The 24572-nt window shown below is 40.5% G+C and overlaps 1 protein-coding gene and 1 non-coding gene across 3 annotated transcripts in view; one reads left to right on the top strand and one right to left on the bottom strand.

Moving 5' to 3' along the window:
* The window catches only part of LRRC4C (leucine rich repeat containing 4C), a 979945-nt gene that overhangs the window by 120909 nt on the left and 834464 nt on the right, over positions 1-24572 (top strand). The gene's annotated exons all lie outside the window — the stretch shown is intronic.
* LOC114810646 lies at positions 306-442 on the bottom strand. Its single transcript, XR_003758341.1, has one exon. It is a non-coding gene; the product is annotated as a small nucleolar RNA SNORA7 (small nucleolar RNA).

A 24572-nucleotide genomic window follows, 5' to 3' on the forward strand; every position in this document is an offset into this window, starting at 1 on the left:
GCCATAAAGGTGCAGTTATAAAATTACCATATCCATAGGGGTAGCATAGGAATGAGGGGGAAGTCAAGAGGCCCTAATCCCTTAGAGGTATATTTATTTCACAATACCCACACCCCATGACTCCATGAACACGTCTCTCCCAGAATGCCCCACCTCCATCTACTACCGTTCTAGTAACGTATACATATGATTTTCTTGGTAAAAATATGGAAGCGGTTTACCATTGCCTCCTTTTGCCCAGTAAACCTGAGTCTCTGCCCTCGACTCTCTCCCATGCCGCTGCTGCCCAGCACAGTTGAGTTTTGACTTGTAGCAGATTGCCTTCCACTCACTAGCCACTGCCCAAGCTAGGAATGGAATGAATATACCTCTGCTTGACTCTCCCTCCCATGTTGAGACTGGTAGAGTACTGGAAACTCTCCAGGTGTGGCCCTGAGAGGTACACTGAGATTTAGAATGTTGATATTGCAGCTGACAAATTTTCATTAAGAAGAAGCCTTATGTCTCCCTTACCATAATCTGTCTCACCATTGCAATCCTTTTCCAATGTTGTCTGCAATAGTACCTCATTCTATTGTCTTCATTATTTTAAGCTCATTATGGACATGGAACGTCTGCTAATTCCATTGTATTGTGCTCTGCCAAGCATTTAGTACAGTGCTCTGCATATAGTAAGTGCTTTTGACTTTCTCTCCTTTTCCTTCCTTTGATCTTCTTCTCCTTGCACCCACTTGCCGACTTCACGCTTCTCTAAGGACTAATGAACCTAGTTTTCTCTGAATCCCTTGGCTCTTCCTAATCCCTCTTCTTGTGAGTTTGTCAGTGTTCAAGAGACGCATCTAGGGGCGAAGCATTATCAATGGAAGATTGGGCTGGCCTTCACTAGTTCACAACTGTTATTGAAAATGTCAGCCCTCTTCTGCCACATGAAAGAAACTATGGGAACCAATAAGACAGTCTCTTTAATATTGCAAGAAGCCTAAGGCTATAAATAAACTTCAACACTGAACAGAAACCTAACCAAAGAACTCTTCACCTTATATTATCCCCCTTCCGACTCTGGAAGCCAAACTTCTTTTCAATTCTTTATTGATGTACTTTGGTTCTACTTTCAAGTCACCTAGGCAGTTCTGTCCATGGTAATTCTCCCAGACAGTATGTTTCAGTGATGCCAAAGTAAAGAAGACTCAGTGAGCAATTGCAGCATATTTATGGCAAGCTACACAGGGTATGGCTGGGTAGTATGTAACAGAATTCATTTTCCTGATAGTGGATTTTATAAATGTGTTTCTGTTTGCACGTGAAGAGTCAGCATTCTCATAAAATGGTAGATTTTCTTTCCTCTCAGTTCGGATCAAAAGACATATTGGGCTGCATATTGGTACCATATGTTAAGAGGTTTGTTCTGCCTTGATTACACACATACTGTGCATGCCCTCATACGTAATAGGAAACTGTACATGCACAACCAGGGGGAAATGGACCTATCAGAAGATGGACTACCACCTTTAAAATTCATTATATTTCACCGAAGAATAATTTGCAGTGAAATGGAATAAAGTCAAGGGAAAGATAACACCAGAAGTTCAACTGCCTGGGGTAGAGGACAGCTTTTGGTACGCATTAGGAAATCTGCCATCTTGTTAGAAGAGTGAATCTGTGTATGGAATGTGCTTTGCACTTTAAAGGTGCAGAATAAAGAAATTATCAAAGATGACATTGACTGGGATGAAAATGGGACACAGTGTGTCAATAGAAAATGAAACTCCTTTTTTATTTGGCAAATTAAAGTAATTCAGCATCCCAAACTGATGATCTATTGACCTTGACGTAATTTGAAGTGCTCAAAATGATTATGAGCATCTAAATCTCTGTCATGCAGAGGATGTCCTCCTGTCACCTCAAACTTTACATATCCAAAACAGAGCTTCTTATCTTCCCCCCAAACCCCGTCCTCTCCCTGACTTTCCCATCACTGTAGGTGGCACCATAATCTTTCCCATCTCACAAGCCCGTGACCTTGACATTATTCTTGACGCCTCTCTCTCATTCAACCCACATATTCAATCTGTTACTGAATTCTGTCAGTTCCACCCTCACTACATCGCTAAAATCCTCCCTTTCCTCTCCATCCAAACTGCTACCAGTTAGTACAATCACTTATCCTATCCTGCCTAGATTACCCATCAGTCTCCTTACTGACTGCCCAAACTCCTATCTCTCCCCACTCTGGTCCATACTTCACTCCACGCCCAGATCATCTTTCTACAAAAACGTTCAAGACAAATCACCCCTCTCCTCAGAAATCTCCAGTGGTTGCCCATCTACCTCCGTATCAAACAAAACCCCCTCAACATTGGCTTTAAACCACTCCATCTCCTTGCCCCTCCTGACTTTTCTCCTTCTCAAATGCTTCTCTCCTTCTACAACCCAACCCACATACTTTGCTCCTCTAATGCATTGCTTAGTGGAAAGACCACGAGCTTGGGAGTCAGAGGACATGAGTTCTTACCTGGCTCTGCCACTTGTCTGCTGTGTGACTTTGAGCAAGTCACTTAACTTCTCTGTGCTTCAGTTACCTCATCTGTAAAATGGGATTAAAACTGTGAGCCCCCTGTGGGACAACCTGATTACCTTGTGTCTACCCCAGTGCTGAGAACAGCACTCAGCACATAGTAAGTGCTTAACAAATACCATAATTATTATTATTAATTATTATTATTTTTATTCTCACTGTGCCCCGATCTTACCTGTCTTGCCACTGGTCCCTCACCCACATCCTGCCTCTGGCCTGGAATGCCCTCCCTCTTCAAATCTGACAGACAACTCCTCTCCCTCCCTTCACAGCCTTATTGAAGCATATCTCCTCCATGAGGCCTTCCCAGACTATGTTCCACCTTTCCTCATCTTCCTCTCCCTTCTGTGCTGCCCTGACTTGCTCTCTTTGCTCTTCCTCCTGCTCCCAGTCCCACAGCATTTATGCATATATCTGTAATTTTAATTATTTGTATTGATGTCTGTCTCCCCCCACTCTAGACTGTGAGCTCGTTGTGGGCAGGGGATGCCACTTATTGTGGTATTGTGCTTTCCCAACTGCTCAGTACAGTGCTCTGCATATAGTAAGTGCTCAAAAATATGATTGAATGAATGACTGAATGAATGAAGCAGACTCTTAGAATGGTGTTCCGAAAGCAATAGAGGAAGAGGTGGTCAAGGGAGTTGAGTTTGGTGAAGAGGGGAGAATTGAGGGTGTGAATTTTAGTATCAAGGGAACAGAGGGCAGGCAGGAGATTCAGTAGTGTGGTCAGGTAGTTTAGATGGAGTGGGTCCAAAGCCCAGAGACCACGATGGGAACTACAACAGAAATGGGGAGAAAAGTGGTTTGGTCAAGGTGACAAATCAGAAGCCATGGAGGGAGGGTAAAGGTAGGTTGGGAAGACTGTCAGAGGATCTTCTTTTGGTGTGGTATAATTCTTTAGCCAGCCTGGGAACTTGAGATGTGCATGTGAAGAAAATTAAAATTTTGTCAACTTTTTTACGTTTCACCTTCTAAAATTAATAATGTAAAGTGTTTGGAAGATCCCAAGCCTATTTAGATGGTGATTCCTGACTCTTTTTACCACATATAGTCATACATTATTTCTTGAGGAGAAAGGTTTGTGGTTTTAATTCATAGACTGACAAGGACAAATTCCAGAATGTGATTTCAACACAATGAAAAAATTGTGGTGGAGGATTTTAGATATACAGTGGTTCTGCTTTTCAATTATTAAAGTAACCTTCTGTTATCTCTCCTGAATAGTAATAGCCTTTACTGTAACCATAAATGACATGACAGTGATGGCAGAGAGAAAACAAATGTTAATTATGGTGGGACATCCAGGTTAAAATGAACTGTGGTTTGAAAATATAAATAGCCTGATGAATCTGGCAAATACAGATGGTTCATAATTCATCATAATCACAATTAACTGAAACTGAAGATCAAAGTAATGAAATCTGCATTTCTTAGAATGAATTCATATTGCCCCAAAGGAGCACAACCCACCAATCAGGAAGCAGGAGAGGAATAGTTTTTGTTTGATGGGGTAGTGATTAAAATATTGGGGAAATTTTTTGTCAGGTGAAAGCTAATCACTGGCATTTAGTGAGTGTTTACTGTGTGTAGAATACCGTACTAAGCACTTGGGAGAGTACAGTACAACAGAGTTGGTAGATATGTTTACTGTTCACAAGGAGCAGCAAGGCCTAATGGAAAGAACAAGGGCCTAGGAGTCAGGTATACCTGGGTTCTAATCCCACTTCTGCTGTGTGCCTTGGGCAAACCACTTAATATCTCTGTGCCTCAGTTACCTCATCTGTAAAATACGGATTAAGACTGTGAGACCCATGTAGGACAGGGGCGGTGTCTAAACTGATTGTCTTGTACCTACTCCAAAACTCAGTACAGTGCCTGGCACATAATAGACAAACAGCATGGCCTAGTTGAAAAAGCATGTACCTGGGAGTCAGAGGACATGGTTTTATTCCCATCTCTGCCGTTTGTATGCTGAATGACCTTGAGCAAATCACTTAACTTCTCATGTCTCAGTTACTTCTTCTGTAAAATGGGGATTAAGATTGTGAGCCCCATGAGGGCCAGAGATTGTGTCCATCCTGATTACCTTGTATCTACCCCAGTGCTTAGTACAGTTCTTGGCATGTAAGTGTTTAACAAATACCACTATTATCATTATTTTTATTATTATTAAGTGCTTTGCAAATACCACAAAAAATTAGGAGGAACTTATTGAAAAATTTTCTCAGAGGATAAGCAAAGGTGAATAAGTTAATGGCTTTTATTTAGTTTATGGAAGGCATCTGTCCATGTGCTTACTAATTTCTGGGTTAGGGTCTGGTGTGAAATAAGTGGAAATAAATAAGGTTCTTCTTCTCCTTAGAGCAGCTCTGGGGAAAGGCTGGATTTAACTTACAGTGCATCTGCCCAGGTGGATCTAACACTTTTGGTTCGTTCATCATTTATCATGTCGTGAATTTGCCACATACATGTTTCATTCTGACTGTGCATGCCTGAAATAAATGGGATTTAGGGGAGGAACAGATGGTGGGTCTATGTAATGTAGGTATGCAGATTACCTGTAACGTAGATGGAAATAAAGCCAATAGTTTGAGAAAAAGAAAAGGCGCAGGTAAATGAATAAAAGCTAGAATGCACCCAGTTCCAATCAAATAGGCAGATGTGTTCATATAAGGATTTGGGGGACAAGACTAATGAGTGGTGGCTCTCTCCCCAGGCTTTGGTTTAATCCCAGTGGTAAAAGTATCACATGGATTTAGTTCACAAAAGAAACCTAAACTTAAAATTTCCTCTATACAAATTCCAGTTCCAGTGTGCAAAGGGATCTATTGCAGGTATTTGTTAAATGCATTCATTATTACATAGCATTTATTAATGAACATTATGATTAATTAGCTTTCCAAGAAAAATGTTTTCTACATATTTTGGTGTCCAGTGCCCTGTAGAGATGTCATCTCCAAGTGACAGTCATGCTTTCTCTACTAGAGCAGAAATAGCGTCAAATTCACAGATATCTTTACTAGTTTTTAAAAGGCAACATGGCCTAGTGGATAGAGCACGGGGCTGGGAATAAGAAGGTCATGGGTTCTAATCCTGGCTCCTCCACTTGTCTGCTGTGTGAATTTGGGCAAGTCATTAACTTCTCTGTGCCTCAATTCCCTCATCTGTAAAATGGGGGTTAAGACTGTGAGCTCTATTTGGGACAGGGACTGTGTCCAACCCAATTATCTTGTATCTATCCCAGTGCTTAGAACAGTGCCTTGCACATAGTAAGTACTTAACAGATACCATAATTATTATTAAGCAGCTCATTAAATGTAAGTCTGAGCCATACTTTGACCTGTACCTGTTTCAAAAGACATCTGATTTTGAGTTCAAGTATCCTAATGGCTCATGGGATAAAATGAGAATTGAAAGCAAAAGCATCAGCAAAGACCATAAAGACCACACACTCGAAGAGGAGAGCCAGGAAAATACGTTAAATATTGAAGTTTTTATGCTTGATACATGGTATTGACATGTAAGTCATATTTTTCAGAAGGCAATTATAGAATAGATTGCTATTTAGATGCAACTGCTATTAAGATCCATTTGGAGAAATAAGTCACTTGTTACCCATCTTGTTCCTCTCCTCTTCCCCAGGGTCATCTTAACAGAGGTGCCTGATAGGTAAAATAGGAAGCAGTATTCTTTTCCTTTTTTTCTTTTCTTTTTTGGCATTGGTTAAGCACTTACTATGTGCAGAGCACTGTTCTAAGCACGGGGGGATAAAGGTTGATCAGGTTATCCCACATGAGGCTCACAGTCTTAATCCCCATTTTACAGATGAGGTGTCTGAGGCACAGAGAAGTTAATTGACTTGCCCGAAGTCACTCAGTTGACAAGTGGTGGAGCCTGGATTAGAACCCATGAGCTGTGACTCCCAAGCCCGTGCTCTTTCCACTGAGCCACTCTGCTTCTCTAGTTCTACCAATAATAGTAATAACAATAATAATTATGGAATTTGTTAAGCAATTACTATGTGCCAAGAACTGTTCTAAGAACTGGGGTAGATAGGAGATAATCAGGTGGGACACAGTCCCTGTCCCACAGGGTGCTCGCAGGCTTAATCCCCATTCTGCAGATGAGGTAACTGATGCCCAGAGAAGTGAAGTGACTTGCCCAAGGCCACATAGCAGACAAGTGGTAAATCCCAGATTAGAAGCCAGGACTTCTGACTCCCGGGCCCTTCATCTTTCCACTAAGTCCTCCTGCTTCTTGAATGTTTTAGGAAAAGCGATGTAACCTGTAGATGCAAAAGCATGTCCAAAATGCAGAAAATATCAGCTCCAAAAGAGCCTAATTAATGTGTGAAATATATTTGTATAGAATTTCATCTCCAAATCGAAAAATGAAGGTATGAGAAGAGATTTTCTTGTCAGATCAGTTTCTGTGATCTGATTTTTTGAAATAGTTTGGATGATGATTTCAAAATGAATAGTTTTGGCAGAAATTACACTTTTAAAAAATCTGGGAAACATCTCACAAGGTGTTTTATTAGGAGACTGTTTTAAATTACTTTCAATTAAGCATCAGATATCTATACTGTGTTACATAGGAGGAACAAAACTGTCATTTGTTCTGTTGCACATATGAAGAAAACAACATCATTTATTCATAATTTGTCATCAAACAATCAGTGATATTGATTATCTAATGGTTGCAAAGCACTGTACTTAGCACTTGAAAGAGTAAAATAGAACAGAGTTGGTAAATGTGTCCTGTCCACTAGGAGCTTGCAGTCTAGAGGGGAAGACAGACCTTAAAATAAATTACACACATGGATTAAAGAGCTGTGGAACTGAGGGTGGTGGTATATCAAATGCCTAAAGGGTATAAATCTAAAGTGATGCAGAAGGGAAAGGGACTACACAAAATGTGGGCTTAGTTGGTAAACAGTCTTGGAAGATGGGATTTTAATGAGGCTTTGAAGGTAGAGAGTGGTAATTTGTTGCCTATGAATGGGAAGGGAGTTTCAGGCCAGAAGGGAAATGTGGGCAAGGGGTTGGTGTCCAGATAGATGAGATCAAGGTTCAGGGAGTAGGTTGGCATAAAAGAGCAAAGTGTATGGACTAGGGTGTGGAAGGAGATCACCAATGTAGGTAGAAAGGGGAGAGGTGTTTAAGTACTTTAAAGCCAATGGGAAGTAGTTTCCGTTTGACGAGAAGATGAATGGGAAACCTCTAGAGATTTTGAGGAGTGAAAAAGCATGGGATGAACATATTTTTTTAGAAAAATGATCTGAAGAACATGGTGAAATAAGGACTGGAATGGGGAGAGATGGGAATCAGGGAGGTCAGGGAGAAGGCTGATTCATTCAATCATATTTATGGAGCACTTACTGAGCACTGTACTAAGCATTTGGAAAGTACAATATAGCAATAAAGAGAGACAATCCCTGCTGGCTGATGCAGTACTCAAGGTGAGATAAGATAAATATTTGGATCAGTGCAGCAGAAGTTTGGATGGAGAAGAAACGGCAGATGTTGTGAAGATAGAACCAACAGGATTTGATGACATCGAATATGTGGTTGAGTGAGGGAGATACCCCATTCACACAAATGTCTGCATAAGGCTCCTTGCTTATCTCCCTGACTCTCCTTACTCCATTCCTTACCTCTCTCTGTTGTCCGGACTGTTTTGTGGAAAAAAAGGTCAATCCATATCACCCCACTCTTCGAAAACTTCCAAGGTTGCTCATCCATATTCCCCTCAAATAGAAACTCCTTATTGTTGTTTAAAGCCACTCACTCCCTCCTACCACACTTTGTATCTACTAAAACCCAATCTGCACACTTCACCCCTATGACATCAAACTACTTTCTGAATCTCGTTCTCATCTATAATCCTGTGAGGCCCTTACCCTTGTTCTTCCTCAAGCCTGGAACTTAGTTCCTCTTTCATATCCAATAGTCTGCCTCTCTCCCCATCTTCAAAACCCTATCTGTAATTTATTTTATGGCTCGTCTTCTCCTGAAGACTGTTAGCTCTTTGTGGGAAGGGGTTGTGTCTACCAATTGTATTGTCCTTTCCCAAGTTCTTAGTTTGGTGCTTGGCACACAATAAACCCTCAATAAATGCCATAATTGATTGCCGGCCTGATAAGCTACGCCTCTGACAAAATCACTTTTAACAAATGATTCAGGAGTGTGGGTGTGCGTGAAAGAGAGATCCTAGAACTACAAATCCACAGGAAAAAATGTGCAGTTTGTACATATTTTTATATTGCTCCCTCAATTTCCTGTTAATGCTTTTAGTGTAAGGAACATTCTTAGCCTAAGGCCATGTCCTTTATTGCTTTTCTATTTTCCTCATTGGACATAACAGTCATTTGCTTGTGGCATCCCATGTGATGGCTGTGGAGATGTTTCGGCTGACACAAATGAGAGATTGTAAATTCAGACAGGGTCACCCCAAAGGGCAAGAAGGTGTATTCTTCCATCTAGAAGTCTGTTTTGGGGGCCCAGAAGTCATATTTGAAGGGAGATAGTGAATCACCATTTTTATCATCAGATGTACTCAATGTCTTCTTTGGGTTAAGTCACACTGTACATTTGGGCATATTTTTACTTGGGTGTACCCTTGGGATGTACCTCTGAGATCAGACCAAGGGACTTCTATCTCTCCTCTCTCTGCCTGAAAAATGGAAATAATCAGTGCTTGCAAGATAAATACAGTTTCTCTAGTCTCAAGTCTCTTTACACAGTGTGTAAATCTAGCCCTATTTATGCCAGTTTCAAATCAGAACAACTTTGAAAATGTAAATCAGTTGGTCAATTTAAATTTACTTCAGGCAGGAAGATTTTATGTTTTAGGAACATAGTGAAGGTTATAGGCTTATGGAATAGCTCATTCATGTGGATTGTTGAATAATTTATTTTTCCACTATGATATAGAATAATTTAGGGGCAATATCCGAGTGAAAACTGAGTTTTTTGTGTGACATAATTTTGTAGTGAAAATGTTACTATAGTTTGTTCAAATGCGTTCTTATCACAATATTGAACTTCCTTCTTAAATGTGTTACAAGATTGACTGGAATAAATTATGCCTAAATACAGCAATGTTATTGAAGAAACCACCCAAAATTAATGTCTATACAGTGTTAAATATGGCTGACCTATTTTCAAAAATATTTCCAGAAGTTTTAGCTGTGCAATATTACAGTCAGTCCTCACCTTCTATTTCAAGTTATGAAAAACAGCAGTTACAAGGTTTCTAAATATATACACTGTTTCTGCTTTACAACCAATCAATCAAAAGCATTTATGCAGGTCACTGAGTGCTCAGTATTACTTAGTATTAGTAATACTTAGCATTGCCAAGAGTTTAGTAATAGTTACAATAATGATGATAATAGTGATAACAATAATTGTATTTGTTAAGCACTTACTGTGTGCCAAGCACTATTATGTAAGGCCTGCAGTGGCTACAAAGCTATCAATTTGGACATAACCCCTGCCCCACATGGGACTCACAATGTAGGTAGGAGGAAGTAGGTTTTAATCGTCATTTTCCAGATGAGGAAACTGAGGCATTGAGAAGTTAAGTGAAGTAGATAAGTGGATTAGTTAAGTAGAGGTGGATTAGAACTCAGGTCCTCTGACTCCCAGGTCTGTGCTCTTTCCCCTAGCCTATGCTGCTTCTCATGGTATTCTTTAAGAGATTACTCTATATCCAGGACTGTACTAAGTAATGAGGTAGATGAAGTGCTCGTTCCACACGAGACTTGGTCTCAGTAGGATATATCTATGAATCTATTTTGATGGGATTAATGCCTGTCTACTTGTTTTGCTTTGTTGTCTGTTTCCCCCTTCTAGACTGTGAGCACGGTGTTTGGGTAGGGATTGTCTCTATCTGTTGCCGAATTGTACGTTCCAAGAGATTAGTACAGTGCTCTGCACACAGTAGGCGCTCATTAAATACGACTGAATTGAATGAATGAATGAAATAGGAAGCACTGGATCCCCATTTTGCTGATGAGGAAAGTGAGGCACAGGAAAGTTAAGTAACCTTTCCCCTCCCTGCCCCACAGAACATGTGTGTATATATGTACATAAAAACGCTGCAGAGAAGCAGCATGGCTTCACAGAAAGAGCACGAGCTTGGGAATCAGAGGTCATGGGTTCTAATCCCAGCTCCACCACTTGTGTGCTATGTGACTTTGATCAAGTTACTTCACTTCTCTGTCCCTCAGTTACCTCATCTGTAAAATGGGCATTAAGATTGTGAGCCCCACCTTGCATCTACTCCAGCACTTAGAACAGTGCCTGGCACGTAATAAGCACTTAACAAATACTGTCATTATAATTATTAATACATAATAATTATATTTATTATTATTAATGATGAGTATATATCTATAATTCTATTTATTTATATTGATGCTGTTGATGCCTGTTTACTTGTTTTGATGTTTGTCTCCCCCTTCTAGACTGTGAGCCTATTTTGGGCAAGGATTATCTCTATTTGTTGCTGAATTGTACTTTCCAAGTGCTTAGTACAGTGCTCTGCACACAGTAAGCGCTCAATAAATATGATTGAATGAATTGAATAAATGAACTTTCCCAAGGTAATAATAATAATGATTGTGGTATATGTTAAGCACTTACTGTATGCCAGCGCTGGGGTGGATACAAGCAAATCAGGTTGGACACAGTCCCTGTCCCACATGGGGCTCCCAGTCTCAAAACTCATTTTACAGATGAGGTAACTGAGGCCCAGAGAGGTGAAGTGACTTGCCCAAAGTCACACAGCAAACAAATGGCGGAGTCAGGATTAGAACCCATGACCTCCTGATTCCCAGGCCCGTGCTCTAACCACTGTGCCATGCTGCTTCACACAGCAGGCCAGTAATGAAGCCGAGATTTTGCAGAGGAGGGAACTGAGACACCGAGCAGTTAAGTGACTTACCCAAAGTCACACTGCAGACAAGTGTCAGAGCTGGAATTAGAACCCATGACTGCTGACATCAACGCCTGGTCACTTTCCACTAGGCCACTCTGCTTCACTACTTGTCTGCTGCATGGCCTTATCCAAGTCATTTAACTTCCTGGTGCCTCAATTTCCTCACTTGAAAAATGGAGCTTCAATCCCTGTTCTCCCTCTACTTGGACTGTGAACTCCATGTGGGATCTGATGGTCTTGTTTCTATCTGAGCACTTAGTTCAGTGCTTGGCACATAATGAGTGCTTAACAAATACCATTTCCCCTCTAGGCTATAAGGTTGTTGTGGGCAGGAAATGTGTCTTTTATATTATTATACTGTATTCTCTCAAGTGTTTAGTACAGTGCTCTGCACACAATAAGCACTCAATAAATATTAGTGACTGACTCCCTCTGACCTCAAACTCCCTCCCTTTCATATATGACAGATGAACACTCTCCCCAACTTTGAGGATTTATGAAAATCACACCTCCAAGAGACTTTCCCTGACAAATCCCTCATTTCCCTTACTTCTTCTCCCTCTGCTTCACCTATGTACTTGGATCTGTTTCCTTTAAGCACTTGATATTCACCCTGCTTTCAGTCCCATAGCAATTACATACATATCCATAATTTCTTTATTGTCTCCCCAAATAGACTTGTATACTCCTGGTGGGCTGGGAATGTGCCTATCAACTAACCCTGTTATCAGTCAATTATTCAATTAATCATTCAGTTTTTATGGTATTTGTTAAGTGCTTACTATGAGGCAGGTCCTGTTCTAAGTGCTTTGCTAGATACAAGACAATCAGGTTGGACACAGTCATGTCCCACATGGGGCTCACTGTCTTAATGCCCATTTTACAGGTGAGGTAACTGAGTCAGAGCAAAGTTAAATGACTTGTCCAAGGCCACAGAGAAGAAAAGTGGTGGAGCTGTGACTAGAACCCAGATCTTTCTGACTCCCAGGACCGTGCTCTATCTACTAGGCCACGCTGTGTGCTAGGGAGAGAACAATATATCAGAGTAGGTAGACACATTCCCTGCCCACCAGGAACTTACAGTCTAGAGTGGGATGCAGACAATATAAATAAATTATAGATATGTACAAAAGCACTGTGGGGCTAAGGGAGGGGTGAATATAGGGTGCAAATCCAAGTACAGGAGTGACACAGAAGGGGATGGGAGAAGAGAAATTGAGGGCTTAGTCAGGGAAGGCCTCTTGGAGAAGATGTGCTTTTAATAAGGCTTTGAAGGTGGGTAGGGTAATTGTCAGGTTTGGAGAGGGAGGGTGTTCCAGGCCAGAGGCAGGACATGGTCAAGGGGTTGGCAGCAAGATAGACAGATAGAGGTTCAGTGAGTAGGTTGGCATTAGAGAAGCAATGTGTGAGGACTGGGCTGTAGTAGGAAATCGAGGACGTAAAGGTAAATACCATTGTTTGCTTGATTGATTGATTGTGTATGTATTCCAGTTACCAAATAAGAAGTTAGGGAAAAGTCTTCATTGCCTGTTGCTCTCTTCTTTCCTATCTCTGACCTATTACACACGACCATCCCGCTGTACAGAACATCCTCCCTTCTCAAATCCACTAAAATCTCTTCCTCTCCACCTTTCAAAGCCATCCTAAATAAAGAACCTCCTCCAGGGGGTTTATCTTGAAAGGGAGTGTGTTTAGTCAAAAGAGCATAAGCCTGAGAGTCATAGGATCTGAGTACTAATCCTACTCTGCCATTTGCCTGCTGTGTCACCTTGGGCAAGTCACTTAACCTCTTTGTGCCTCAGCGTTTCCATCTGTAAAATGGGGATTTAATATCCCATTTCTCTCTTCTTAGACTGTGAGACCCTTGTAGGACAAAGACCATGTCTGACCTGATTAATTTACATCTATGCCAGCGCTTATAACAGTTCTTGACACATAGTAAACGTTTAACAAATACTATCATCATCACCGTATCCACCCACTTTTTGGTGATGTCATGCCATTAGCCACCTTTAGCTTCAGTTTATTTCATCTGAAAAACCATTTATTTTAAATTTTCCTTTGTTTTTGCTTTCATATGTAAACCATTGTGTCTGTGTTTGTACTCTTGTCCATAATGCATGTATACAATCTTGTTCTCCCTGCCTTTCCAATTAGATCGTAAGGTCTTCAAGAGCAGGCACCTTCTCTAAATAATGCTGGTATTTGTTAAGCGCTTACTATGTGCCGAGCACTGTTCTAAGCGCTGGGGTAGACACAGAGGAATCAGGTTGTCCCACTGGGGGCTCACAATCTTAATCCCCATTTTACAGATGAGGTAACTGAGGCACCGAGAAGTTAAGTGACTTGCCCAAAGTCACACAGCTGACAAGTGGCCGAGCAGGAATCTGACAGACAATTACCCTACCCACCTTCAAAGCCTTATTCAAAGCACATCTCCTCCAAGAGGTCTTCCCTGACTAAACTCTCAATTCTTCTTCTCCAGTCCCCTTCTGTGTCACTCTTGCACTTGGATTTTCACCCTATATTCACCCCTCCCTTAGCCCCACAGCACTGTCGTACATATCTATAATTCATTTATATTGTCTGTATCCCACCGTAGTCTGTGAGCTCCTGGTGGACAGGGAACATATCTACGTGTCTGAGCACAGTACTGCACACACAATTGATGCTTAGTAAATATTAATTATGATAATGGATGACTTAATATAGACAAACTAGGCAATTGCTTAGGGTACCTTTCTGCTGAAAACACCTCTTGACACTTTTCAACTTTCACTCGTTCCTGTTGTTCAACAGAGATGGAGAATGTTTTAAGGTTGAGGGCTTTTCACTCAGTAGGCTGTCAGTAAATACACTTGATGATTATGTTTTTGGTCGCTAAGAGTATGAACAAGTAAAAACTACACAACCTTTTCTTTAGTATGAAGGCATATGCCATGGAAGGTAATTTAGGGGCCAGCTATTCTAGACTGAATTTTTAGGTGAGTTATGCCTTATACTGAACCATAATAAAACTTAATAATAAAAAATGCTTATGATGGTGATGATGATGGTATTTGTTAATCACTTACTATGTGCCAAGCACTGTTCTAAGTGCTGGGGTAGATACAGGTTGTCCCATGTGGGGCTCACAGTCTTAATCCCCATTTTACAGATGAGGTAACTTTCGCACAGAGAAGTTAAGAGGCTTGCCCAAGTTCATATAGCAGAGAAGGGGTGAGTCGGATTAGAACCACGTGCTCTGACTCCAAAGCCTGTGCTCTTTCCACTAAGCCACCCTGCTTCTGTATTCATTTATACAATAGGAGTGCTTGCACTTCACCTGGTTAATTTTTTTAATGGTATTTATTAAGTACTTAAGGTAGTGTTTGAAAAAAAATACATGGATGACAATTAGACATCGCTTCAGTTCGCCAAAACGCTCACTGAAGCTTCCTAAGGGGTTTTGTCTGACGATTTTTCAACCTTGAGATTCTTATTTGAAAGGTGCCGGGGAACTGAATAGTGCTATAATTCTGGGGAAAAAACTGGTCATTATGTACAGGAAATTTCTCTTAATCAGAGTTATTGCTAATTCCATACTATATTGTCACAAATTTTAAAGAAGCGGAAGGGAAAATATTTAGATTTTTCTTGTTAGGGGAGACAGCCTACCAATTTCCATCAGAGGGACACTCTCACACACAATCATAATGAGATTCTCCAATGCAGCAAACCACACTGTCTATTCATACTTCTTTTCCACCTGCCCCACAATGGTGACTGTTTGCTCCCACCCACATGCAACAAGACATTATTTGTAAACTGGGTCTCATTCATTGGATGCTTATTTGAAAGCCCTGACAGAAAGCCCTGTGAAAAGCTTTTCAATGCAAATTCCACTTTAATGACTTGCTCCATTCATGAGAGGTGGTAGGGGAGGGCTGCTGTGGCTTGACTTCTAGCCACTGGAAAGACAAGAAAATGTTTTCATAAAGCACACAACGTGTTTAGGTTGCCAAGTAGCCGCCAGCTATGAAAGAACAAATTCGAGGGTTGGGAGTTTTACTTGATAAAACTGCTACAGAGCCCTCAAAATGTATAATCCCTAAATACTGATTGTGTTTTCTGTTTGGAAATTCAACCGCTTTTACAGGGCTTTTGTTTGGCTTATTTTCTCAGCAAAAAAACTGGTTTTCCCTGGAGGATTAATCTATTGCTTGATTGGTTCTCTCTGAATATGTTTAAATATCACATTTTGGGAGAATTACATTTGTAGTTACCTTTGTTAAAGCCAAAGGACAAACAGAATTAGCCTGTTTCAACAGCTTTTGTTACAGTTCAGTTATTTGAAGTGCATGTGATGTATGTGTGAATTGGAAAGCAACCCATAAGCATTCCTTCCTTCACAGTATATTTGAGGTCTCTTGATGTGTTGTTCGTCATTGATTCTAAAATAACTTGGCAATCAAGGTATTCTATAAATGATAGAGCTATTAGGACTAATATAAGAGAAGCAGCGTGGCTCAGTGAAAAGAGCACGGGCTTAGGAGTCAAAGGCCATGGGTTCTAATCTTGGCTCTGCCACCTGTCAGCTGTGTGACTTTGGGCAAATCATTTTACTTCTCAGTGCCTCAATTACCTTATCTGTAAAATGGGGATTAAGACTGAACCTCACGTGGGACAACCTGATTACCCTGTATCTACCCTACCACTTAGAACAGTGTTCAGCACATAGTAAGTGCTTAACAAATACCAACGTTATTATTATTTCTTGCTTGGAGATGGATGACTTAATAGAGGGTAGCATAAAAGCAAAAATTTGATTTATCAATTTTTAGAGTATTTTGTAGGCTTCTAGGGCTATAAGAAGTTCATCTAGTTTCATCAACTTTCAAAACAATGAGGTTATATAGGTAGAGAACATGAGTTGAAGCTCACACTTCAGTTAGGGTTTTAAGTATAAGCTTCTTCCCTACCTGACTGCCAGTTCATGAAAGTGTATGAGTTTCCTTATAAAATCCCTTATAACCCCCAGCAAATCTTGATTATTGAGAGCTTTTTAATCCAGTCTGTGCATTATCCAAGCCAGCAGCAAAATTTTAAAAGTATAAATCTGGGCTCTGAAGGATGTCTGAGGAAAGGTTGGAAGGGGCATTAGTACCTTTATTTTTCTGCCACCATGTCCTTCAAGCTCATTTCTCTTAGCAAAGGTGGGAGGCAGTGTTGACTTCATAGTCGAAAGCTAATGACCCCATCACTGACCTTTGATCTTGCTGGAACTAAACTGGTCCAGGAATGGGGGAGTTTGAAGGACCTGGAGCATATGTATAAGGTTTGGAGGAAGTGAAAATTTTAGGAGCCCTCTTCTTTGGGTCCTGTTTGTATTTTAAGACTATAAGCTCATTGGAGGCAGAGAATGTTTCTGTTATATGGATATGTTGTACTCTCCTAAGTGCTTAGTACAATGCTCCGCACACAGTAAACAATAAACATGATTGACTGACCGATTGACTTGATGGGTCCTCCTAACTGGGGAGAAACTTGTCACAGGCCACCATTCCTGTGTCTGTTCTATGACCTATGAAGGTGAAATATAAAGAAGTCCGTTTTGCTTCCAATTCCTGGTTGTGAAAATATATTTGGTGTTGAAGAGGTGGGGATTTGGGATTGAAATTAAAGTTGCAGGAGTTCTGTGGATTTCGAATGTCCAAGATATCCCCATTCTTTATTTGCATGCTGGAGTATCTTATTCACCTTCAAATCTAACTATGTCACGGGCTTCACCTCTCATTTTTCATTTTGGAATATTGATTGAAGGTATTCTGCCAAATTTTAGTTGCTTTTCAGAACTGAAGAAAGATATTTTGTTGATTCTCAGAAATATTTCACACCTAATATGTCAACACAGTTTTTAGATATTGTCCTGTAAGCTTGTTGCGTAAGATGAATTTTTAGTACTATATGCAAGTAGTATATGAAAGTGGTAATTTTTTAGTGTTTTTTTCCTAGTATAAAAGCAAATTATTTTTGTCTACAAAAATCAATTTAGATTCTCTTAATACCAAATAATTCAAATTAAATACACTTTTCTCTTTTGGCTCAGAACCGGTAAAGGGATTCAGACTTAGGGATTTTTTTTTTAAGATCATCAGTCGCTTTATACATTAAATTTCTTAGTGTCTAACAACCCCCACATTTATAACGCAGAGAAGGAAAGGAGAAAAATGACTATGTCATCAACTATATTGCTCTAGTTATTTAAGTAATTTTTTTGGAATCTGGATTCTCTTGGGTTGAAAAACTGCCCATATTTTTTGTTTGGGATGGAGAAATAAAAAATGTATTAAAAATCAATTTCCTTTAATTTCTTGGATTAATTCCCAATCATAAAGAAGATGGTTTTAGTTCTCCTCCTAGTACTAATTTGCATACTTATTTTCTCACTTCGCAAAAACAATGAATGATTTGTCCCCACTGATAAATATTAAAGACCAAAAACTAGAGGAAATGGTCACATGGTCACATGGTTCTTAAGGAAAGCAATATGGCCTTAGAGAGAGAGCTCGGGTCTGAGAGACAGAGGACCTAATCCAGATCTGACACTTGGTGGTTGGGTAACCCTGGGCAACTCACTTAACTTTTCTGTGCCTCAGTTTTCTGAGCAGTAAAATGGGGATTCAATACCTCTTCTTCCCTCCTACTTAGAATGTGAGCCTTGTGTGGTCCAGGAACTGTGTCTAATCTGTTTATTTTATATCTATCCCAGCATTTAGTACAATGCTTGCTACCTAGTAATCACTTAACAAATACCATCAATCATTAAGGAAATGCATTTTGCTCCCATCCTTGTGCTGATGGATTGTCTACTATTATCTACGTGCGGACATTTAATATCTATGTCCTTAGTGTGTACATATTATGTACATATCTTTAAAATATATATTATAAATTTCTAATTAATTTGTGTTAATGTCTGTCTCCACCTCATTAAGTTCATTATGGGCAGGGAATATTTCTGTTAATTCTGTAGTACTATTCTCTCCTAAGTGCTTAATTCAGTGCTCTGCAAACAGTAAGCACTGAATTCATTTATTCATTTCTTTATTCAGTCATATTTATTGCACGTTTATTGTGTGCAGAGCACTGTACTAAGCACTTGGAAAGAACAATTCAGCAATAAAGACAATCCCTGCCCATAATTGGCTTACAGTCTAGAAGTGGGGAGACAGACATCAAAACAAGTAAACAGGCATCAATAGTATCAATATAGATCAATAGAATGATGCATATGTACACATCAAAATGGGTAAACAGGGATTAATATAAATAAATAGAACATTAAATATGTACATATATACACAAGTGCTGTGGGCAGCAGGTGGGTAGAGCAAAGAGAGTGAGTTGGGGCAATAGGAAGGGGAAGCGGAGCTGAGGAAAAAGGGGGGCTTATTCTGGGAAAGCCTCCTGGAGGAAGTGAGCCTTTAGTAGGACTTTGAAGGAGGGAAGTGTGATTGTTTGGTGGATTTGAGGAGGGAGGGCATTCTAGGCCAGAGGAAGGATATGGACCAGGGGTCAATGGCAGGACAGGCGAGAACCAGGCACAGCGAGAAGGTTAGCACGAGGGGAGCAAAGTGTGCCAACTGGGATGTAGAAAGGAGAGAAGGGAGGTGAGGTAAGAGGGGGCAAGGTGATGGAATGTTTTGAAGCTAATAGGAAGTTTGCTGAATATGGAGGTTGATAGTCAAACACTGGAGATTTTTGAGGAAGGGGATGACATACCCAGAGCGTTTCTTTAGAAAGATAATCCAGGCAGTAGAGTGAAGTATAGACTGAAGTGGGGAGAGACAGGAGGTTGGGAGATCAGAAAGGATGCTAGTGCAGTCATCCAGTCGGAATAGGATGAGTGATTGTACTAACGTTGTAGCAGTTTGGATGGAGAGGAAAGGGCAGATCTTGGCAATGTCGTGAAGGGGAGACCGGCAGGTTATGGTGATGGATTGGATATTTGAGGTGAATGAGAGAGCGGAGTCAAGGATGACATCATGGTTGTGGGCTTGTGAGATGGAAAGGTTGGTTGTGCCATTCATAGTGATGGGGGAGTCGAGGAGGGGACAGGGTTTGGGAGGGAAGAGGAGCAGCTCAGTCTTGGAAAATGTTTTAGATGGTAGGAGGACATCCTAGTGGAGATGTCCTGAAGGCAGGAAGGAGACGTGAGCCTGGAGGGAGGGAGAGAGAACAGGGGAGGAGATTTAGATTTGGGTATCGTCTGCGTAGAGATGATAGTTGAAGCTGTGGGAGTGAATGAGTTCAACAGGGGAGTGAGTATAGATGGAGAATAGAAGGGAACCAAGAACTGACCCTTAAGGAATCCCTAGAGTTAGAGGATGGGAGGAGGACCCCATGAAGGAGACTGAGAATGAACGGCCAGAGAGATAAGAGGGGAACCAGGAGAGGACGGAGTCCGTGAAGCCAAGGTTGGATAACGTGTTGAGGAGAAGAGGATCGTTGACAGTGTCAAAGGCAGCTGGAAGGTTGAGGAGGATTAGGATGGAGTAGAAGCCATTGGATGTGGCAAGAAGGTGTTCATTGGTGACCTTTGAGAGGGTGGTTTCAGTGGAGTGGAAGGGACAGAAGTTAGATTGGAGAGGATCCAGGAGAGAGTTGGAGGAGAGGAATTCGAGGCAGTGAGTGTAGACAACTTGCTCCAGGAGTTTGTAAAGGAAGGGTAGGAGGGGCATGGGGTGATAACTGGAGGGGGCTGTGGGGTCAAGGGAGAGTTTTTTTAGGATGGGAGAGATGTGGCATTTTCGAAGGCATAGGGGAAGAAGCCGTTGGAGAGTGAGAAGTTGAAGATGGAAGTTGAGGAGAGGAGGGAAGGGGTGAGAGTTTTTATAAGGTGGGAGGGAATCGGGTCTGAAGCACATGTGGAAGGGTTGGCACTTGAGAGGAGGAAGGAGATCTCCTCTGAAGATACTACTGGGAAAGTGGAAGAGGAGATCGAGATAAATACCATTGTTTGCCTGATTGATTAATTGTGCAATGCCTTGAAGTTACTGCACAAGGAAGACTAGTCAATTGATCAATCGAACAATCAATCACATTTATTGAGCACTTGCTGTGTGCAGAACATTCTACTAAGTTCTTGGGAGAACAGATTTGGAGTACACATTCCCTGCCCACTAGGAGTTTCCAGTCTAGAGGGAGACACAAGACCACTACTTGTGTCTTCCATCAGTGCCCCCAGTAGAATCATGGGAGGTTCGCTAGTAACACTTGATCATTTTATGGAGAGGGCAGTCTTCCTGGCATTCCATCTTTTGCACATGTGTCTGAATTGCCATGTGTTCCACAAATCTAATCTTAAGCCATTTACCATATCAGCATCTTTAGATTCCTATTGCCTCCCTCCTCTCCATAACCCTTCATTCTTCTCCCTGGCCCTACCTCTGCTCATATGGCAGGGTAACTAAGAGAAGCAATAGGACCCCAGAGCTATTGCTTGGGAGTTGGGGGAGTATTGTCAGAAGAGAAACAAATAACTTTTAATCCCTACTAGTTTGTAAACTCCTTGAAGGTATGGATCACATCTACCAACTATTGCATTATCCTCTATCAGGCATTTAGTACTGTACTACGCATGCAGTTCATGCTCAATAAATACCAAAGAATGATTTAATCCCAGAGTTAGGAGAGAACTGGTGGTTTATGAACTTGAGCCAAGGGTTATCTTTTCCTACCCTTCACTTTACCTCTTCCAATCAAATTCACTGTTGCTGGCAGTAGAGGCTAAGAAAAATTGCCTTTTTTAAGGATTGAAGTGGATAGTTCTTTAGGTTTTAATTATAAATGAGGGGCAGTGATGAAAAGGTCATTGTTTACAAGAGCCTTAAAGAACTCTCCTTCCATCTTCTGGTCAAGAAAATCTTCCCATGGAAATACTATGGTATTCACTGGCAATGTGGGCTATAATTAGTTTAATGGATAGATGCTCAAATGCTTGAATCATTTTCAGCCAGACTAATTTTAGAATAACTATTATAGGAAATCATCTTTTGCCATATGAAATGGATCAGATGGGTTCTCATTTCTGAAGCAATGAGACCTAATGGAAAGAGCATGGACCTGGGAGTCAAGGACTTGGATTCTAATCCTGGGTCTGCCACTTGTCTGCTGAGTGACTTTGGTCAACTCCTCTGTGCCTAGTTCTTCAATTGAAAAATAAGGATTCAATACTTGATCTCCCTTTTTCTTAAACCTTGAGCCCTGTGTGGACAGGGACTGTGTTCTGCCTGATTAACTTGCATCTATCCCGAGAATTTAGAATGGTGCTTTACAGAGTGTAAGAGCTTAACTAATAGTATTATTATTATTATTGTTATTATTTCTCAATGGGTTGAAACATCTATCATCTTGTTTCTAATGATATGAAAAAGAAAACTCCAGAAAAAGAAATTCTGACCTTCTTTCTCCCCTGAGGTCTTATTTTTTTTAAATAAATTCCCAAGTAGAATGAAAGAAATGCCAGTTCTGAAAGATGAGGAAAAGAGAGACTTTTCTCAAGGAGTGGTTGGAAGAGGCTGAATAAACAGCATCCTCTTATTAAAAGAGATTCCATTTAATTTGGTTCCTGTCTGCTCAGAAATTTTAAGCACTGCAATCCTTTAAGTCACCAACTTCATTTATGATTAAAAACATCTATAACTTCAGACACTGTGTATGCTATAACTCAATTACCCTTATCCTTGTTAATTCTCTTTCTTTGCTATAATCGTTTTATTGGGATCCATTATGAAACATGTCAAACCATAAATAACTATGGATCATTTACATCCTGTACAGAGTTGGTTGCCCAGGAACATAAAAGCAAATGAAAAATGAAACTTTACCCAGACTTTAACATTAATGAAGGGAACCAGAGGATGCTATCACTCATTTCAAAAAGTAAAATATAAAAAAGCTTCGGCATGGTACATTGGGATAAATGGGAAAAATGTATTATCAACTGGTTGAGGAAATTAATCTTGCTGTGTGGTAATATAATGTCATTGAATTTCTCCATTTTCCACACAGAACGTTTTTTCCAATGCAGAAATTTTTTTATTCTTTTTTTATTTGTTTGCTTGGTTGGTTACAATTTGGGGGTCCAAGCTTTTCATGGACATTATTGCACCTCCCAGAAAGCTGAGGGGCGGCTCTGTGCAAGATTCTGCTTTTCCCTCCAGCTTTTCATTGTGACCTCTATGCTTGAGATGATGGCCTATATTTTCTCTTCAAATGATTCAGAGTTTTGAAGTGTAAGCATTGGACTGAAGCCTGGAGTGTGTGGGTGTCTATGCAGACCAGGGTACATGATCCTTTAGGAAGTAACTCTGGGCAAAATGCACAGGAATAGACCCTAAGCTATTTTAATGGCTGATGTCCAGCAGCTTCAACTTCATCCTCTCTAGCTGTTCATACAGTATGCAATCAGCTAGAGCAGATATCCTGGAGTTCTTGGTTTCTGATGCAGTATATGGCCTTGAAAAGACTCAACGCTACATAACATGAAAGGAACTAAGGGCTAACATAGCATTTCTGTTCTTTCAATCACGTTTGGAAAGGGCAGATGGGATGGTGATTAGTGGGTCATCAAGACAAAGAGACAACGGAGTGCTCCTGGTTTCACTCATAGAAGAATTTGACTTCACTTGCCCAAGTATCAGGACCCAAATTTCTCCTTTGCCATAGAAACAAATTCTCCTCCTTGAAAAATGGCATATAGCTGTTACAGTCTTGGGTTCTCTATCAGAAACTCAAATGTAGGAATATTTTAAAGCTCAATCCATCAATCAGCTGTATTTATTGAGTGCTTATTGTGTGCACAGCACCATACTAAACACCTGGGAGAGCATAATACAACGGAGTTGGTTGACACATTCTCTGCCCACAAAGAGATTTCAATCTAGAGTCCAATTCATTTTCTTACCATATGAGAACAGCACATTCTTTATTCTCCTCTTCCTCTCCATGAACTGAGTCCATCAGAATTAAAATAATTCTGTTTACAATTGACTCTGTCATTTAAACATCAAGCATTAATTTTTGTGTAGCTGGAGAACAGTCATCACTCTGTAAATTTGTATAGTAATTCCACCCAAACTGAATTAATTGTTAAATAATCCAACTGCCCAAGGATATCAACTCGCTGGGCCTAATGGGAGTCATGGCTCCCCTGGGTTTCCAGTAATGGGGCAAAATCATGGTATTTACCCATGGATTCTTGGTCAGGACTTGAATCTTCACTCAACTCTGACCTTTGAAATGACCCAATAACATTTGAGCAGAGTTGGACAGACCCACTAATTTGATCTTTCTGACTTGGCTTTTTGAATCCAACCTGCCACTCCATAACCCCATTTGATTCACTCCACTTCCAAATGCCTCACCACTTTTTTGCCTAGCAACAAAATGAAAAATTGGCTTTTAAGAATCAATCTAAGGTGCAATTTCCAGTCTGTTATATTCAGGCCATGGAAGTCTGCCCCATGAGAGTGACTACCACCTTTCCTCACACGAACCCATCAGCTATATCCTACACTTATGAATAGATCCTTGGAGTATGGTAGTATCCATCCCAGTACATATGTATATATGTTTATTGACCTGTACATTCAATTATATATTACTCTGTAGATACTTTTTAGGTCTGTTTGCCCTGTTAGAACATAAATTCTTTGCAGACAGGAAATGTCTCACTTGCTTGCTCTGTCCTATCCAGTGCTTGTACATTGTCCCAATGGGCACTCAAAAAGTCAATGCTATCTCTACTCCTATTACTGTTCACACTATGAATAGGAAGGCTTCATGTAGATCTGCCCATTCCTCTTAGTTTTCCTTTCCCTGAGTTTTCACCTTTGTACAAAGTTTAGACATGTCAGGCACTGGATTTCTGTTATGGCACTGCAAATGACTATAATTCCTGTCTCATTTCTGCTTGGTGCAGCTGGGCTTGAAAGGCACTATATTCCAGCTCATTATGTTGATCACTTCACGATGAAGCGGATGTGAAGCTTGCCCTGCTTAG

Source organism: Ornithorhynchus anatinus, chromosome 3, assembly GCF_004115215.2.
Source record: "Ornithorhynchus anatinus isolate Pmale09 chromosome 3, mOrnAna1.pri.v4, whole genome shotgun sequence".
Lineage (NCBI taxonomy): Eukaryota > Metazoa > Chordata > Mammalia > Monotremata > Ornithorhynchidae > Ornithorhynchus > Ornithorhynchus anatinus.